The following is a 12,172-nucleotide window of genomic DNA, read 5'->3' as shown; positions in this document are numbered from 1 at the left end:
GAAAACATGTTCACACAAAAACATGCATGTGGATGATTATAGCAGCTGTTTTCATAATTTTAGAACTTAGGAGTAACGAAGATGTCCTTTAGTAGGTGAATGGGTCAACAAGCTGTGGTATATCCAGCAATGGAATATTATTCAGCAAAGAAAAAGAGGAAATAAGCTGATAAGGAATGAAAAGACACGGAGGAAACTAAAATACATATTACTAAGTGAAAGAAGACAATCTGAAAAGACTACAAACTGTATGATTCCAGCCATGTCATTTTAGAATAAGGCAAAACTATGGAAATGGTAAAAAATTACTGGTTGCCATGAGGTGGTGGGGAGAGAGATGAATAAGCTCTGAATCTCTTACTTCCAAATGACCTACAACAGATGAAGATCAGAGGAATTTATTTTCCATTCATAAATATAAAATTTTATTTGTACTTCATTAGATCACAATGCTTTTCATACCACAACACTGAAAAGACACACCGAGTTATTCAAATACATAATTATTTATATACATTGACTAATAACAGTGCAGTTTAATAAAATATATACCATAGACAGAGTTCACAAATTATCAAGACCAAAAAACAAAAACAAAAACAAAAAAACACAGTCTAGGTTTGATATGAATAAGCTTCACTTTTAAGGGACAGAGTTTTATCATTACAGAGGTGTAGGATATTTAGGCAAATAAATACACATATGTTCTTTGATGTAGTAAAACGTATCTCTTTAAGATTCCTTTAAACAGGGTTTAGGACAGCAGCAGCGTTTTAAAAATCTTTTTGTCTGTTAACTCATCCTCTGACCAGAAGGGAGAGAGAACACAATAGCTGCTTGAAGGTCTGAAAGGACCAGCCAGGGGACTCGAGGCATAACAGCACAGGAGTGGTGCTGAGAGGGCACCTCTCGTATTTATCAATCACACAAATGCACACCAAGGTCAGTTAGTGATCTCATGCATACAACCATTGGCTCGTTCCATCCTCAGTGCACAACCGCTTCCGCAGTGTTTCTCAGCACCATACAATGGGGGAGATAACTATGTCGCAGAAACTGACCTTGGTTAAGATACCGCGTTCTTAGGGCACACATCACTGACTGTAAGGAAAACAGGCAAATCATGAAGAAAACATTTTGAGCCCACATTACCCCCTTACTTTTTTAGTAAAGAGTGAGAGTTCCGCTTTTATATTATCATGTTAGCATAATAGCTGATTAAAAACAGCAGAGGATGCCTCACACAGATGGGGGGGCAAGGTTCTTTGCCTTGCCTCAGTTGGCCCCCTTTTCTTTCACTTGCAGGGCCCCTGCAACTGTGCCTGTCTTAGGTTGTTCCTCCCGTGAGGAATCTTACCCGTCTCTGGCTAGCCAGTCATCTTTCAAGGCCATGCAAGGAGTTGGATTTAGGAGAGGTTGGCACACCCTTCTCTGCTTTGACACTTAGCAACAGCTATAGAAATCATTTAAAGAATCACAACTTTATAATAATTCATTATGCGGACTCTTGCAGGGGGTAAAAGGCAGTCATTTTTCAGACATTACTTCTTGAAAGGTAGCATATGCGTGTATCGGCTTCAATTAAGCCAGTAACCAAGCAATGGACCCAAGACACTAAGATAGGGAGACAAATACATAAAAGAAGTAGGCCCACAAGCATAGGCCATAATCAATGAAACCAAGAAAACCAATCAGGTAACCCAGGCAGTTGAGAAAACTTGTCAATGACATGATGAATATCATCCAGCTGGTTTTGAATAGTTTGAGAAAAAGCAGACAAATTCAAACAACACATTCTTGGAAACTGTTCACATCTTACATGCTCTTTTACCAGCAAATAGTCTATAGCAGCGTGATTCTGCAGCACTGCAGCTCACTCTTCTCCCAGTTTCTGGTTGAAATTCAGGTAATAAAGAAACAGTTAAATTTGTCATCTCACTGTATGCACAGTCCAGCTTCGATATTTCTTTCTGCATTCCAGTGACAAGTCCAGGAACCGGCAGGAGGAATGCAGCTGTAACTGCAACAGTGGCAGGATCTCAAAGTTTCAAGTTTTCATCACAATCAGATGGCAGAGCTCGAAGAAGTCTCTTATACTTATATCCAGATGGTCTTTCAGAGCAGGAAGAATGTGTCCCACACAACAAACACCTTGATAGTGTAAAGAAAGGGCTTGATATGTTTTGTCATTATACAAAAATACCCAATCATTTGGAAGTCTATATCTAGAAGACCATTTTACATTGATTGTAGAATTACAGTAAGAAGGTACCTGAATACAATCAATACATACACAGTCAGTAATTATAGTAGTACTAACAGGTAAATTTAATTGGGCATTAGGAGTAAGCATCTTAGGGGGAAGAGTGATATTTCTGTAACATAAAACATTCAGTAATGAAGTTTAGCATAATTTCTTTTGACAGTGCTTTCCAGGTAAATGTGTATCAGGTAAATAAGCCAAATCAAGTCAAATATTTTCCTTGATGAGGAGAAGAAATTCCTCTGACATCTTCCAGGGGCCCTCTGGAAAATATCAGAGTTAATTAGAGGTAAAAAATACTTTTTTAAAATTTGGTCTTAGGAAGTTGTCAAAAGTTTTTAAGGCACTTGCCTAAGTAGAATTATAATTATTAAATAACACCTATTATTTAACCAGAATGATAATAAGAAAGTTTAAAAGCAAATGCAGAAGGCTACATAGTTAACACTTAGTCTTTTTAATATTAAGATCTCATTTTCTTAAATACTCTAACAATTCATTAAGACTTTAAGCATAAGAAACTGTTTTAATAAACAATTAGAAAACTTTTAGCAATCTTTCAACATTAAAGGTAGACTAATAAACTTTTAACAAACAAAAATTCTGGTCTTGGTATGTACTTGATATCAAGATTACTTTAATTACACAGCATGACTATATCAATCTCTTATAAACCTTTCACAACTTTCCTCTTACATTCAGTGTTTTCTTTGAACAAACAGCTGTACTTTTTAATAGTTATCTTTTTACTTTCAACACAATGCATTTTTATTCCTTATACCTTCTCTTATTAAAATATACATTCTTTAGCACACAGAAAAGTTTTCCTTATTATATTAAGTAGTTTTAATTAGAACTTAAAACTATTTGGTAACTTTCACCTTCAGTGAACACTGAAAAATAGGCTACTGTAAACTGTTACACCAGCATTCTTCAGATTGATACATTTATGAACATATTTTATCATTTTTGAAAATGTGCCTTACAGTGCAATTTCTAATTAAGCACAAAATATGTCTGTATAACCTAGCAAACTTTAAGAATTTTGCTTACTGCAAAAATTCTCAGGCTGTCTGCAGATATATACACTGTTATACATTAAATACATTATTATTAAGATGTTCATTTGCTACACTTGTTTATTTTTAGCAACCATGCCAGATTACTTATAAAACTTTTACTAAACATTAGACAAAGTCAAGCTTTTCTTTAAACATCTTCTTGAAATATTTAACAGGTAATATTAACTTAAATGGCTTTAAGTAAACTTTGGCAGCTGATAACTATAAGGACATGTCCATTTCACTTAAACTTAAATTAGCATTAATGCTTAATATTTTTTATTAGATTTTCTGGAAGTTTTAGAATGCCCAATGTTTACAAGTGCTTGTCTTTAAATCAATTTTTATTAATACCATCTGGAGGTAGGAAATATTTTTCATTTACACACTTAGACTCACATAGACTGAGACATAATGACTACAGTTAGCAACACTTTTCATATAAAAACACACACAAACTGATATAAAGATTTGAGTTACTAATATTCAATTGCCTTCTTTCTTTTTAGCTCACTTGATTAAAGTACTTCAGTTTTCAACAATACACTCTAAGGGTGAGCAGTTTACATAACTGGGTTAAGGTTTAGATGGTGCCCGACTAAAAGGGCCGATGAAGGCTCTGAACTGATAGGGACTGTGTGCGTCCAGGAGGCTAGAAATGAAATCCAAGTACAATTCTAACACCAGTTATTTAAAGCCAGGCTGTATTGTAAAAGATAAATTTCTTCTATCTCAGGGACTCTAGTTTAAAACATCCCATTTTCAAAGACAATGATGAACTTAGTAAGTAGAATAGATTTTCATTAAAAGAATTTAGAAAACTAGTTCCATATTGTAGTAGTTCACAGGACTTTTGACTATTTTCCTTGTGGCAAAATATATTTAGCTGTAAAATATTACATACTTCTTTCAGGGGCCACGCCTCATTAATCAGTGTTTGTATTAAGGTCAGGTTTGTGTGTGCAGAAGACAAGACACTTCTTTTTTAGAGTTTAGGGACTGAATTACTCTGTTAGTTTTCCTAGTTTTTTCTGCCTGAGTTTTAGTTATTCTTTGAGAGGCCCTTGCCTGTCTGATAAGTACACAGACTGTGTGACTTTTCGCTGCTAGAGTTTTGATCTGAGTCACAGGCTTGTTTTGCTTCCCTGGGGCTGCAGACAAGGAAATGCTTAGCTCCAGGACGACTGCCTTTAAGGAAGGAGTTAATAGAATAGAGCTATTTACATGTTGGTTTGATGTTTCAGCTTGATGACTTTAGACTCCATTTACATTACATTACACCGGAAAAAGTGGTGCAGGCCTAAAAGGACTGCTTTGAAAGGGAGCAGAGGAACCTTTGCTAAGGCAGAGATAAAATTCAGAGACTATTACGGGCATTTATGGTGGGGTTTATAGCCTTAAACACCAGTTTCTCTCACTGCTTGGGAACTATCCTGCTAATCCCCTACTGTAAGAAATCTGATCTGTGAGATGAGGTCGGGGATCATCTGCATCTTTCGCACAGGCAGCAGCCTAGCCTAGCCTAGCCTAGCCTAGCCGGAGGTTCACTCAGCGCCATAGGATCAATCAGCCGGAGATGAGATCTAAGGACCATGGTGTACTGATCCAGTCTGCCCTTGGAGTCCACAGATTAGGATAGAAAAGTAGGAAATCGGCTAAGCCACTCCCCGACATTCCCGCCCATCTGGAAGCGGGGGATCAAGGAGCAGCAGACACAGGGAAACCTTTCACCAGAGACTTAAGACTGGTAGCTGGCACTAATCATCTTTTAGGTGGCTAATCATCTTTTAAGTGGCTAACGGGTGCTCAGATGCATTTTATGGGATAAAGAATGCAACATTAAGTCAGGAATAAAAGCGAGGTAGATCTCTGACATTGTGGGGATGAGCATCAGGTTCCGTGAAATTGATGAAGTTAGGAGAGTTAGGAACACCCCCTGCCTCACTGAGAGGCCAGGGCAGGCTGAAGAAGCAGGCTGTAAGTCAGAGACAGAGACAGAGAGACGCTCCTCGTGGATACCCAGTTGGGCTGTCGGGGTCCGATTCAAGACATGAGGGCCTTTGAGAAGCCGCTGAAGTGCAGCCTCAGCCTAGACTCTCGCAGTTGCCCACAGCCTTCCTCAGTCCCTCACATCCAAGGAGAGGCCTCCAAAAGGGAATCCTGGCCTCCACTCAGCTGACTTTCCCGGCTCCCAAGGGAGACGGGGGATCCACTGAGGGGGTCGCAGGAGAGCCTGTCGCTCGAGACTTTGAGATTGGCAGCCAGGCTAGTCCCATTTAAGTGGCTGATGAGCGCCCGATGTTGTGTGCCATAGATGGCTTCCTTCTATAAGGACAGTGAAACAAAAGGCAGATTTAGATGCTGATACTCACCTCTGAAGTTATCCTGGGTGAGCCCCTAAAAAGGAGTTTGTAAAGATTTGTGTAAATCAACTTTTCATAACTGAGTTTTAAATTTGTTCTAATTCTGTGAGTTCTTCTTCTTCAGCTTTTAAGGTTAAGCCTCTAGGACTATAAAGATCTGAGGGTCTTTTCGAAGTATTGAAGAGATGTTGCAGTTTTTAAGTAGGAATATTTAGTTACAGTCGAGTCTAATTGTTATCTCCTAATAATTTTTGAAAATCATTTAACCCTTTAAGATGATCTCTCATCTGAATTTTCTGAGGAATTATTGAATTTTCTTGAATTTTATTCTCTAAATAATTCATTGGGTATTGTATTTGTATTTTATCAGTAACTATTTATAGGCCCCATTGTTTTAATTCAGCTTCGGTCTCATTAAGAATAGTAGTAAGAGATAGATGTTTATGCAGAGATAGGAGAATATCATCCATATTATGAATGATATAAGCGGAGGGCCATTTTTCACGTATAGGCTGAAGGTGCTCTGTGTACATAATTTTGGCAAATTGTGGGCTTTTTAGCATTCCCTGAGGAAGCACTTTCCACTGGAATCTTTCTGATGGGGCCTGTAAGTTCAGGGAAGGAACAATAAGAGCAAATTTCTCCCTATCTGTGGTGGCTACAGGAATAGTAAAAAAGCAATCTTTAAGATCAATAATAGCCATGTTCCAATTTCTTGAAATCATAGTTGGAGAAGGGAGACCTTGTTGCAAAGGTCCCATAGGTTTAAGAACTGCATTAATGTGTCTTAAATCATGCAAGAGTCTCCAACTTTCCTGATTTCTTCTTTATCACAAATACAGGGGAATTCCATGGGCTTGTGGAAATTCTAATCTATCTAGCTGAAGCTTTTCTTTAACTTGTGTAAGGATGCCAATTTTTCTTTATTAAGGGGCGCCTCATCCTCCCAAACAGGCACAGGGATAATGTTTCCCTGTCTGTGAGTCTTTTTTAAAATCTCCCACAACATTAGCCCAATCAGTCTGTTTGAGGGTTCCCTGTGGTGGCAACCAGTAACAATGTTTCTTAATGTATTTATAAAGCTGAGTCAAATCTCTTTTAGATGTTTTCACTCCAAATGTTTTTAGGAGGGCATGGAGCAATTTTAAATAATCCTTCAGCTTTGCAGCTTTGGATTTGTTTTGGCCCATTATAGTGTCCCTGACGACTCAATCCTGTCCTTACCTACGCTTTCCCAGGAGTCTTACTGTATTGATGATCTTCGGAGCTTCCCTGCTCTGACTTTCAAGCCCCACGTTGGGCACCACATGTTGGTTAACTCAGCCTCTGACCAGCAGACAGGAGAACACGACGTCTAATCGAAGGTCTGAAAGGACCAGCCAGGGTACTCGAGGCGTAATAGCGCAGGAGTGGTGCTGAGAGGGCACCTCTCATATTTATTAATCACAGAAATGCACACCAAGGTCAGTGATCTTCACACATACAACCACTGGTTCACTCCATCCTCAGTGCACAACCACCTCCACAACGTTTCCCAGCCCAACACAATGGGGGAGATAACTGTCGCAGAAACTGACCTTGGTTAAGATATGGGTTTCTTAAGGCACGCATCACTGACTGTAAGGAAAACAGGCAAATCATGAAGAAAACATATTTTGAGCCCACATCTATAGTTTCAAAAACACTCTTTATTGAATCTTTGTACTTTTAAAAGCATAGGGTATCTGAAGCACACTTATCAGTCTATTAGGAAACCGTAAGAGAGATTCTGTGGCCTCAGAACTAAGGCAAAATACTTCCCTCTAACTAGTAATATTCTACCATTACGTAACGTTAGTAAATAGCCTTCAATGAGAGTATGAATGGAGCTTTGCTTTGTGGAAGAAACACCCTAATACTTCAGAGATGCTACATTAGGGGAAATGTCTTACAAATAAAGAAAAAGCACTTAAGATAGCTTTTTCCCCCTGAAAAATCTTTAGTTTTACATATTTTCTATAAATGGCAAGCAAAACAGCACATTTTTTATTAGTATCTTCTGTCCTCATGATATAATTAAGGACAATTATATTATTTATTTCAAGAAACATTATACCTTTCATTTCTCTCACTCTTCATATTAGAAGTACTTTGTCTTCCAGTGTGTGCACACGAGACACTGGGATCATGAGGGAAATATAATAATCTGGAGGAAAATAAGTAATTTGTAACCAAAACTTACCCAGGAGTGCATATTTGCATATTTATAAGTCAGTGTATAGCTCTGACTTGGATTACAAAGTGCAAAAGGAAATTGTCAAAATGATTGTGGTGCAGAACAGAACGTTTTCCCCTCTCCAGGCTCCAGTTCCACTTTGTCTCTCAAGTAGCCAGTCAGCAGCGTCGGACGTGCAGTCTCGGTGGAGGCAGTTCTGGAGGAACCCCAGGCTCTGGTTGTAACGAGAAGATGCTATTGGGCAGCTCAAGCCTTCAGATATCCAGAGGCACCTTTTTCAGAAGGTCATCAACAAGTTTCAGAAATATCTCGTCCGCGTTGAAATCATCCTCGGCGCTCACTTCGCAGAACCGCATCCTAGTTACTTTCTGTGTAAACTCTCCACCTTGTCAGTTTCACCGTCCAACTCATTTCCAACTAAGAGAAGTTCTGAATCTTCTGAAGCACACTTATCAGTCACCTTCACCCATTCTGGCACATCATCAAACATCTCCTCTGTGATGTGATGGACTAATATGACCCCCCTGGCACTTCCCTAATAGGCTGGGGTCATGCTGCCGAATCTCTCCTGACCTGCTCCGCCCCAGATTTATAACCTGATTTTCTTTCCTCTCAGCTCTACAGTTTTGAGTTTCAAATCAACACCCACGGAGGTGTCGGTGAAGCACTCCATGCGGCGGGTCCTGCGCTCACTGTGGGAGCCAATGACGGCCTGCAGCTTGCAGTTGGCCGGCCTGGGGGGCTGCTTCCTCCCACGCACCTGGAAGCCCACAGCGCCAGGGAGCCTGGGTCTGAGGAAGGATGGGCCCCCCACCTGCCCCCCTCAGCTTCCACCGCCCACTGGCCATCAGCCCCGGGCTCAGCATCCAGAAGCCGGAGCAGCCCCGGCAGCCCGTGGCATCCGCGCTTCAGCTGTGTGGCCGGCCCCCTGCTCCCACAACCACACTGGCACTGCCGGGTGAGAAAACCCCGCAGAGGAGTTCTAGGGCAGCAAAACTGTTCTGACTGTACTTGGACAGTGGAGACGCATCATTATATATTCGTCCAAAGCCATAGACTGTGTGACCCCAGGAGTGACCCCTAATGTTGACTTTGGGTGATATGAGATGCATCAGTGTAGGTTTATTGGTGGTAACAAATGTCCTACTCTGCTGGCGGGTATACATAATGGAGAAAGCAGGTATATGGGAAATCACTATGCTTTCAATTCAGTTTTTCCTGTGAGCTTGAGAACTGCTCTAAAGATTACAGTCTGTAAAAATATACTAAGCACAATTAGCTACCTGCTAAATAGGACAGTGCTAGAATTTCATCAGTTGTCCAGGCTGTTGGTCCACCAATCAATATTTGTTACCTAATAAATGCCCAGAGTCACATGCTTAGTTTCATATACATTCTTATCTGCCAGGAAGAGAAATTAAATTGGAGCACCAAACAGAAGCACTTCCTATTCAATAGTTTGTTTTGTTTTGCCTCTTAAAAAATTGTTCAATTGGATTTTTAAAGTTGCCTTAAGCAGGCTAAGAAGGAGTCATTGCTGTCTTAATATATACTCATGTTAAAAAGATCACTTTTCAGCTACTTATGAAAATTTTATATGTGCTTAATCAGAATTCAGGATAATGTAATCAAGATATACCAAAATTTTCTGAGAACTTAGGCCATGTATGTATTCATTAACTATTCAGTGAATAATATGTAATAAACAGTACATGCTGTTATAGCATGTTACCTAAATCCAGTCCCAGTGACCTAAACACCACTAGGATGGTCCTATGAGTTTGAGGCTTGACACTATTATCTGAGGTGATAAAGAGAACCGCAGATAGTATAGAACATGCTTCCTACTCACACCAAGTGTTCATTTAGTCACATTTTGACATTAAGTAATCAGGGACAATTAAGTCCTCTGACACAGGCAGGACCACAGTGCAGCCTGAATCAACTACCTTTCCTGCCTGATAGTCTCTCAATCATTTGTATACAACCTCTATCCTTCAAGCAAACTGGATTCTTCACAGTTCTCCAAACTCCCTTTTTTATGCTGTGCTCTGCACATACTTGCCCATCTCCATTTGTCACACTCCTGGACATCCTCCCGTCCATTCCTAAATGCCACTGCCCCACCCTGCCATTCCCAATGCCATCGCGCTCTTTTGAAACTCCAAGGCAAGAAGCCTGCAGTCACGTCATCCAAGAGCTCTCTGCCACAACCTGCCAGCAGCAGGCCCCCCAAAAGGACAGCATCCACTCCTCCAGGGCTCCCATTGCTGCAGCCTCGGCCACTACCAGCACCCCGGGATCACGGTGAGGTGCCCCCACCTCCTACGTGTCCTTGCTTAGCTGTTGCCAAAAACCTGGTCAACCTGGAAAACAGCCCCGACCATCACAGGTACAGATGCTTGGGGGGGTAAAACAGAGGACATGGCTGCTGGTAGTGCCCCTCAGCCTGTCCCTTCCTCCTCCCCACCTGCCCCAGAGACTGCAGGCTGCCCACCCTTGACCACGGACACCTTAGAGGTCCCTGCAGTGGGAATTCCACCCAAGGAGAAGGGCCTTTGTCTTCATCCTCTGTTGCAGCCTGGCTCACTTCTAACTTCCCTGCAGCTCCCAGCACCTCCACCACCTCCTTTCAGCAGCCTTCGTGTCCGATCAACTCCCCATCACCCGTGGGTACAGACTCTCCTGCTCCTCGCTTCTTACCCACCCCTGTTCCCGTGCCTTCCCTCAATAACTCGGATATCATCATCGCATCAATCACTTCCACTGCAGGCTGACCCACCACGGCCACCCAGGCACCTGCAGGCTTGCCCTCCCCACCTAATTCACATCCTGAGGTGGGCATGGACATGACTCCACCATCCTATGCTGTCATTTTCCATCTGCCTCCTGTCTCTGGGACAAATCACTTCCTGGCTTCCGCGGTACCTCCTCTGCACAAACCAGGCAGTGGCAGGATTGCTTCAGCCCGTGTCTCCACTCCTGTACCTTCCAAAGTAGCTGGCATAAAAAATGCAGTTAACACCCACGTCTCTAATGCAATAATGCCTGTTCCAAGCACTTCTTGGAAGGCTCTGTATGGCCATAGCGTAAGTGCCCCAGGAGGACAGGCAACCCCCTCCATGGCAGCCCCTCCAGCCCCTAGGTATGTGAGCACATGAAGGATTAGAGGGGCTGCCCCATGGCGCTCTCATGCACAGGCATCGAAGATATGCAAGAAGTCATCCAAGAAGAGGGCAGGTGGCACTCGCATTTCTTACAATCAACTAATAGAGGCTATGTGTGGTCTTGGCACGGCTGCCCGAAGATGACAGGGAAACCCCTCCATGGCAGCCCCTGCAACCCTTAGGGATGGGGGGACACGAGGGCTCATTAGAGTGCCTGCCCCAGGCCCCCTTCATCCACAGTCACCAAGATACACAAGAAGTCATCCAAGAAGAGGGAAGGTGGCACTCCTATTTCTATCAATTAATAGAGGCTATGTGTTGCCTCAGCCTAGCTGAGCAGGGAGAAAAGGCAAACACCTCCATGGAAGCCCCTTTAGTCCCCAGGGATGGGGGGACACCAGGGCTTAGTGTGCCAGCCCCAAGCCCCCTTCATCCACAGGCTTCCAAGTTATGCAAGCTGTCATCCAAGAAAAGGGAAGGTGGCACTCCTACTGCTTTCAGTCAATTAATAGAGGCAAACACCTCCATAGTAGCTGCTCCAGTCCACAGTGATGGGGGGACACCAGGGCTCAGTGTCCCTGCCCTAGGACCCTCTCATCCACAGGCATCCAAGATATATGAGAAGTCATCAAAGAAAAGGGAAGGTGGCACTCCTACTTCTTATAACCAATTAATAGATGCAAACACCTCCATGCCAGCCCCTCCAGCCCCCAGGGACTGGGAGACACCAGGGCTCACTGTGCCTGTTCAAGTCCCCTCTCATCCACAGGCATCCAAGACATAAAGTGATCCAAGATGAGGGAAGGTGGCACCCCTACTTCTAACAATCAATCAACAGAGTCATACACCAACATGGCAGCCCCTATAGCCCCCAAGGACTGGGAGACACCAGAGTTCAGTGTGCCTACCCCAGGCTCCTCTCACACATGCCCACAGCATGGCTGCCCCAGGAGGACACCTGCCATTCCAGCCCTTAGAACCCACCTACCCAGAGCACGGACGGGGTGGTGTCGGCCAGAGCATTACTCCTGCTGTGACTGGATATAAACATGCCTGCCATCAATACAGAGTACTTGTGAACCTGCTGGACAATAATGCAGGGG

At 42.6% G+C, this 12,172-nt stretch overlaps 1 pseudogene; it reads right to left on the bottom strand.

The window, feature by feature from the left end:
* Positions 1–407: 407 nt before the first annotated feature.
* LOC118969025 (ras-related protein Rab-12 pseudogene) lies at positions 408–8,931 on the bottom strand (annotated as a pseudogene).
* Between the last annotated feature and the right edge of the window lie 3,241 nt (positions 8,932–12,172).

This window comes from Manis javanica, chromosome 1 (genome assembly GCF_040802235.1).
Source record: "Manis javanica isolate MJ-LG chromosome 1, MJ_LKY, whole genome shotgun sequence".
In the NCBI taxonomy this organism is placed as follows: Eukaryota; Metazoa; Chordata; class Mammalia; order Pholidota; family Manidae; genus Manis; species Manis javanica.
Note: the sequence above shows the minus strand (reverse complement) of the source record. Positions and strands in the feature narration are given on the sequence as shown.